The sequence below is a fragment of the Gopherus flavomarginatus genome, chromosome 6, assembly GCF_025201925.1.
Source record: "Gopherus flavomarginatus isolate rGopFla2 chromosome 6, rGopFla2.mat.asm, whole genome shotgun sequence".
Taxonomy (NCBI): domain Eukaryota; kingdom Metazoa; phylum Chordata; order Testudines; family Testudinidae; genus Gopherus; species Gopherus flavomarginatus.
Genome location: NC_066622.1, coordinates 126,332,965 through 126,341,326, shown reverse-complemented (window position 1 = coordinate 126,341,326; position 8,362 = coordinate 126,332,965).

Here is an 8,362-nt window from a genome sequence, read left to right as displayed (position 1 = left end):
CATCCTGAACTGAAACTTGTGTGTCTAGTGCTCTCTCATGTGAGCCTTCCACAGCCAAAACCACCACCAGTTTAACAGGGTGTTCTGGGGAGAAGGGATGCAGCAGCCATCCACTAATCAATATCCAGGCTATTAAAAGTTGTCATTTTAACAGAGGGACGTGCCCAGGGAGCTGGCGAACCTGGGGCTAAGTCAACCTGATTACAGATTGAGGCCCACCTGAGAGGAATCAGGCAAATACCATCTGAAGAGCCAAAAGTGGCTACAGTAAAGGGAATGAGAGGCAGGCTTTAAGTGGTGATAAAGCCCAGCTGGGGCATGGGCTGGAGAGAGAATGGCAGGCAGAAATCTCAGAGTAAGGAAAAACTATCCAAGTGGAGAGGCCTGGGAGAGACTCTGATTAAGTAGTTAAGAGGCAGAGGAACCCAGAGGAGAACTTAAAAGGCTGTGTATGAAGTGGCCCAGGGAAAACTGCAGCACAGATAAAGGAGCAGGCCTAGCTGTTCAGTTCAGGGCACCGAGCTGGAACCCAGAGTAGAGGGTGGGACTGGTTTGCCCCACTGGCCCAAAGGAAGTGGGGCATACAAGCCCACCGGAAGGGTTACTGCGCCCAGCTGGCAGGCCAAGTTACTGATAGAGAAATTGCCACAATACTGGCGTGATGATCAGCGGGGAGGGCGTGAGTCCAGCAAGAGAGCTACTAGGCTATGCCATGTCTGGCCACAAGGGGGTATCTAGCAGCGAGTGAACTTAGTTATAGTCCTATAACAACAAAAACTAGGAGATGGAGGCAAAATCTGCGTTAGGTTCTTTCTAAGGAATCAGTCTCATTTTAACTGTAAAGCAGTAATGTGCTTCTACACATGCTTCCATGCCCATAATCAAGAGTTATCACTGGATTGTCTATACTGCTATGGGACTGATATTGTATTTTCCAGTCCTATTCATTGGCTGGGCAACAGGAGTTTTACTGGTCTAAAATAGCTTCATTTTGTCCTTATGGCCATATGCCCTTGTGGTATGCTTAGGGTCTGATCCAAAGCCCATTTAAATGAATGGAAAGGCTCTGACTGACTTCAGTGAGTCATGAATCAGTCTTTTAGAACCTAATCTATCTGGCTATTTTTAAAAGAAAAATTACAAAATGTTCTGTGCATTTTCAAAACTTATTCTATTGAGCCAAACTGTCCTTTCTTACATACCAGTTGAGACCATTTGAAATACTTCTTTCATTTAAAATAATCAGTAGAAATGCTTTTTTGACAAAATTCCCTTGCAACTTAACCATTCAGAATTTGAAAGTGAAGCTAACTATAAACAAAAGAGCAAGTAACTTCATTGCTTAACATTGTTCAAGTTGAAATGCCAAAAAGTAAAACAAGGAGCATACACAGTGAGACCTAATTTAAGGGGTTACCAAAAGCCTAAGTATAGAAATAGGCTTGCTTATGAGATATCATGTTTAATGTCCTATTACATTTGCCACTGATTTCTGCCATTCCACCTCTCAAGTGTAGGTTAGAAAGCATTCAGCTTACATAAAAATATAAGTACTGAACAAAGAATTTTTGATATGGCATTTTCATGAGGATCAGCAAACCTGCTTTATAATGGTAAGGTTTGGCTTATGGAAGAAATGAAGAGGAAAATTAGCAAGCTGGGGTGGCTCCAGGCTCCAGCACGCCAAGTGCATGCTTGGGGCGGCATGCCACGGGGGGCGTTCTGCCAGTCGCCAGGAGGGCGGCAGGCAGGCAGTCTTCGGCGGCATGCCTGCGGAAGGTCCACTGGTCCCACGGCTCCGGCGGACCTCCCGCAGGTGTGCCTGCAGAGGGTCCGCTGGTCCTGCGACTCCACCAAAGCCTGCAGGAGGGCCACCGGAGCCGCAGGACCGGTGACAGGCAGAGCGCCTCCCGTGGCATGCCGCCGTGCTTGGGGCGGCGAAATGTCTAGAGCCACCGCTGTTAGCAAGGCATTAAGAAAATGTTTGATTCTTCCAGTGAAGCTCTGTAGTAATCCATGCAAACAATTAGTTTCCTGTGTCCACGGAATACAAAGTACACTACATTAGACTGGTAATGATTCCAAGTAGGGTCAAAGGATGAAGAAGTGATGAGAACAGATGTGTCAGGATGATGAGTAAGGAGTGGATAATTAATAGCTGTTGAGAGAAAAGGTAGAATCAGATAAGATTTAGTGGCCTTCTGGAGGCTTTACATGAGGCAATGGCACAGGACAGACAGCAGAAGAACACAGATCGATGGATGCTAGGCAAGAGAAAAGAAATACTTTACTGATGTTGTGGCTATTCTTTTTTTACAAGGTAACACCTTACTTTGCTACATTAACAGCTCAGTGATGGAGAAGGAAAGAAAACTGTTGAAAGGCAAAAGCAGCAAAGAATCCTGTGGCACCTTATAGACTAACAGACGTTTTGGAGCATGAGCTTTCGTGGGTGAATACCCACTTCGTCAGATGCATGCATGCATGCATCTGACGAAGTGGGTATTCACCCACGAAAGCTCATGCTCCAAAACGTCTGTTAGTCTATAAGGTGCCACAGATTCTTTGCTGCTTTTACAGATCCAGATTAACACGGCTACCCCTCTGATACTGTTGAAAGGCAAGGTGCATTTGTCCAGCAGATACAGCTTTTTAGAAGCAGCTCACCTCAAGTGATTCAGGGAAGATCTCTGCTTCAGAGGTAATGATGGCAAATGTAAAGAATGAATTTGTTATGAGGAAAAATGTCAGAGTCTATAAGAGAAGAAAGTCATGGGACATATATTTCAAAGCCTCGAGGAAAGGAGTGGATAGAAAAGGGAGTTCTTTATCCCATATATCTGCTCTTCCCTTAGAAGCTGCTAGTAAACTATAATTGTTAACACTGCTTGGTAACAAATGTGTATATAAAGTAGGGGTAAGGAGCTTAGCACAACAGACCCAGGACCATAGTGACTACATATGGAGAATTATAACTTTTATGATTACTGGTGTGTAACTAATAATTCTGCTGGCTGAATACTCGCTGGAAAGCCAATCATTCTAGAAACCTATAGGCTACTGTAAGACAAGACACACCTTTTTTAAAAAACAAAAAAAAGTTTAAGCTCTTTGGGGCAAGACTGTGTTGTCTTCTCTTTCTGGAAAGTGCTTTACACATTTTGGGCACTGGCACAACATAAAAATTGTCATTCTGATCAAAGATTTTTCAATACCAGAGAATTTAGTAACTTGTTTTAAACTCTTACAGTTTTGGTTGAAGTTCAAAGGAGTTATCTTATTGAATAGAGATGAGCTGAATAGGTGTGTCAGTGCCTAGGAGGACAGTATATTTCAAATACTATTCTTAGCAATTGATACTTGGAACCTTTTTCTACCTAGTGTCCTTCTGCACTCCTTGCATTCCTTCACTGTTAGTCACTTTCCAACTTTGTTAGGGCCCCACTTCAGCTAAGCATTTAAGCATGTGAGTAATCCCATCCCTATTCAGAAAAGCATCTAAGCACTGCTTACCCTTATGCTTTATTGACTTCGATGGGATTTAAACACATACTTAAAGTTAAGCATGTGATTAAGTGCTTTACTGAATTAGGATCTAAGCTCTTTACACAGGGAACTGGCTGCAAAGAGAAACTGACTGATCTACACCACAAAGTTGCAGCGCTGGTGAGGGGGTTACAGCGCTGCAACTTAGGAGGTGTACACATCTGCAGGGCATTACCAGGGCTGCAACTCCCTGTTTGCAGTGCTGGCCGTACACCCGGTCGAACCTCGGGTGTAGAGGATCCAGCGCTGGTGATCCAGCGCTGGTCATCAGGTGTAGACACTCACCAGCGTTTTTCTTGACCTCCGTGGAATAAGCAGGTATCCCAGCATACCTGAGGAAGCCTCTCTGGTAATCAAGCAGGTCTCCTTCCCCGCGGTTTGCTCTCGCGTTCCCCGAACCCCCCTGCAAGCAGGTCTCTTTCCCCGCGGTTTGCAGGGGGGTTCAGGGAACGCGAGAGCAAACCGCGGGGAAGGAGACCTGCTTGCAGGGGGGTTCGGGGAACACCGGAGCAAACCGCGGGGAAGGAGACCTGCTTGCAGGCGGGTTCGGGGAACGCGAGAGCAAACCGCGGGGAAGGAGACCTGCTTGCGGGGGGGTTCGGGGAACGCGAGAGCACACCGCGGGGAAGGAGACCTGCTTCCCCGCGGTTTGCTCTCGCGTTCCCCGAACCCCCCTGCAAGCCGCCCAACAGCGCTGCAGTGTGGCCACATCTAACACCACTTGCAGCGCTGGTTGCTGTAAGTGTGGCCACTCTGCAGCGCTGGCCCTATACAGCTGTACTAATACAGCTGTAACAACCAGCGCTGCAAAATTGTAGATGTAGGCATACCCTGAGATTTCATGATTCTAGTTAGTTTCTGCCTGCAGCCAGATCTGTGTTTAACGGGTGTGATGTAGGACCTATGAAGAAAGCAATTAATTCTAATCAGATTATCCCTGCAGCAAACTTGTACAGGAAGCCAGCTGCAAAGGAAAACTGATTGGAAACTCATTAGTTTCCCTTTGGATTCAGTTGCCCATATAAAAGGGGTTGGGATACAACACTGCCAGCTGCCTGCATACCTGTTGATTTAGATAGTTACCTAAGCTGAAAACATGTCATGTCTTTGAATGAAACTTTCAGAAGCTGGTGCTTCTACAAAGGATATCACAGCATTGACTAGTCAGTAAAATCAGCCTTGGTAACATGGTAGAACTCTCTCCTACACTGTGGAATCTCTGACTCAGTCCCGTCTAGAGACACCTCAAATGTATCCTTCCTATAGCTCTTAGATATACTCTGCCAACCATTTATCTGAAGCAGATTTTCCACCATCCACCCTCAATAAAAGGTGCAACAGGCATTTTAGTGGGTTAATTTAAATAGTCCTCAAATATCTTGCAAGTGATTCAGATGTGGGATGTGTGGAATTATTCTTGATGACCTGTCACATGCACTTTCCCCCTGAAATAATTTAAATCACTGAGTAATATCTGAGCAAATAAGAGGGTTAGCCTTATGTCTGAGCATATAGTCATTTGACTTTATCTTTATCCCCTCTTGCAACTTTCTTATAACTAGTTTTGTTTGGTTTTTTTCCCACATATCAACGTTTTGGTTTCACATAACATAAAGGTCCTTTATTGCAGTAAACAAGGTTACTTACTTATGCTTATCTAATTTCATAAACAAATGGGTCGGTGAGAATCTTTATACTACAGTCTGCCTTCAGATAAATAGCCTTTTCATCACTGCTGTGTGCATAAGTGACATTTTTGAACCAAACCTAATGGAGAGCAACTGGAATAGCTGATTCCTGATTTTTTTTCCCTTGAAGATAAAATGAAACTTCAGCCTACAGGCAGTCCGATCATTGATTTTAGTCTTTTTTCTCTCATGAAAGGATCCCCCTCAAAAAATCATTTGGTTGTGGATTTAGCAAAACAAATGGCAGATTTTTGCCTCTGTTTTAAAGTTAACCTGCTAATGTACCTATCTGCTTGTAATGGGACATACAAATCCTGGTAAGGCAAGCAAGAAAAGCAAACCTACTATTATATATTTTAACCCACTGCCTGCCCTGACAAGAACATATATTTAACCCCCTGCCTGGCCTGATGAGAACATATATTCTTGGCAAATGACTTAAAAAAGAATATGAGCTTGGGAACAGAGGACAATACAAATAAGTTAATAACACCAGGTTACATAAGGATGAAGAATTGCAACTGCTGTTGGGACTAAATCCTAGAGAGCGGTCAACCTTAAAAACATGCCAATTTTACCCTAAATAAATAATAATATCCCCAGCGTCTCTGCTGCGCAGTGCCCCCGTAGCAGCCTATCAATGCTGTAGAAAATACCTTTGTAACATGCTGGCTAAATGTGTGTGATGTCCTCCCTTTGCTTTTTGGTCCACATAGAGGATGAGAACCTACTGTGCTGCGGCCATAGTGGCTCCTTTAGCTCACTTGGGGAAGCTTCCAGGCAAGCTCATCACTCAAGCTCCAGCCCCTGTATACCAGGTGAAAGCACCAGAGCAGCATAAGGAAGCCCTAAAAGCCCCATATCCAGCCAGGGAAAGAGTCTTATTTCACAGGCGCTTTGGAAGACCCTCATGCAAGCCCTGAGGTAGATGTAGGCTGGGGGAGTGAGGGATGTGTTGGAGGGCCAGGCCAAGACATGCAGCACAGCACAGATTCCAGGCTGTGTTGTGACCTATAGGGAAGCCCATGGAAGCTGCTGGAACTTAGGGCCCCAGGGCTCTGCATTATGCCAGGAGCCTCGCCATACCCCAGAGCAGCCCAAAATCAGGTGAGTACAAAGATTGCTTAAAGGTGTCTGTGTCTCTGGATGGGCATATTTCCACTGACTACATCAGCTACTGAGGCTAGTGCCTGGCTGCCAGAGGTGCTGAGCACCTGCAACTCCCTTTGATGGCAGAGGGCATTGTTGGTGTTCAAGACCTCTGAAAATCCGACCTTTGGTTATCTAAGGCAACCGGCATGTTTTTAAGGGGGACCACTGCAAGGTGTGAGCTGAGGGAGTATGATATTAAATGGCAATTAAGGAATGAATCCTACTAATGAAACCCTATCACAATCTATGTTGCAACAGGTGGCTGTTGCTTTAAAAGAGACACAGAGGTTATTGCTTTTAGTTAAAACCTAAAAATTGCAATAATACTGTAACAATTCCCTGGCCAGACAGGAACTTCACAGTTACAATTCTGCACTCTGGGTTCACTGGCAGATTCATGGATGCAGGGGAAATACCCACCTGCTTCCGAAACCCAGGCTGCTCTCACAGCACTGTATAAAATGTACTGTAATGTGCTCTGACTCTTCTGGGGCTTTACTAGCTATATCCTAACCCTCCTTGCCTCCATATCGACAGCTCACTATATGTGGCAAGACTGGGGTATGTACAAATGGAGTTTAATTGAAAAACTGAGTTGCCACCATTTCCATGGCTCCTGTATTCCACTCTTGGGCATAGTCTGTGGTTTAACTCCACCCAAGTGCCAGAGAGTGAAATTGAGCAGAGAAGGCTGCCCTGATCCTGCAACTGAATCTGCATGGACAGCTAGCACCCCTGCTCAGTCCCATTCATCTCAGTGGGAGTCTGCATTGGTGTGTGACTCTGTGCCCACATAGATCTGACTATAAATCAGTATGCTTGCTGGCAAGTTAAAGAAGTATGGGCTAGATGATTGGACTGTAAAGTGGCTAGAAAGCTGGCTAGATCATCGGGTTTAACGGGCAGTGATCAATGGCTCCATGTCTAGTTGGCAGCCACTTTCAAACGGAGTGCCCCAAGGGTCGGTCCTGGGCCCGGTTTTGTTCAATATCTTCATTAATGATCTGGAAGATGGCGTGGACTGCACTCTCAGCAAGTTTGCAGATGACACTAAACTGGGAGGAGTGGTAGATATGCTAGAGGGTAGGGATAGGATAAAGAGGGACCTAGACAAATTAGAGGACTGGGCCAAAAGAAACCTGATGAGGTTCAACAAGGACAAGTGCAGAGCCCTGCACTTAGGACGGAAGAATCCCATGGACTGTTACAGACTAGGGACCGAATGGCTAGGCAGCAGTTCTGCAGAAAAGGACCTAGGGGTTACAGTGGACGAGAAGCTGGATATGAGTCAACAGTATGCCCTTGTTGCCAAGAAGGCTAACGGCATTTTGGGCTGTATAAATAGGGGCATTGCCAGCAGATCAAGGGACGTGATCATTCCCCTCTATTCGACATTGGTGAGGCTCATCTGGAGTACTGTGTCCAGTTTTGGGCCCCACACTCCAAGAAGGATGTGGAAAAATTGGAAAGAGTCCAGTGGAGGGCAACAAAAATGATTAGAGGATTGGAGCACATGACTTATGAGGAGAGGCCGAGGGAACTGGGATTATTTAGTCTGCAGAAGAGAAGAATGAGGGAGGATTTGATAGCTGCTTTCAACTACCTGAAAGGAGGTTCCAAAGAGGGTAGATCTAGACTGTTCTCAGTGGTACCAGATGACAGAACAAGGAGTAATGGTCTCAAGTTGCAGTGGGGGATGTTTAGGTTGGATATTAAGAAAAACTTTTTCTATAGGAGGGTGGTGAAGTACTGGAATGGGTTACCTAGGGAGGTGGTGGAATCTCCTTCCTTAGAGGTTTTTAAGGTCAGGCTTGACAAATCCCTGGCTGGGATGATTTAGTTGGGAATTGGTTCTGCTTTGAGCAGGGGGTTGGACTAGATGACCTCCTGAGGTCCCTTCCAACCCTGATTTTCTATGATTCTATGACTGGGGCCTCAGGATGCAGCATTTGCAAATGCAAAGAGTAAACCATGGG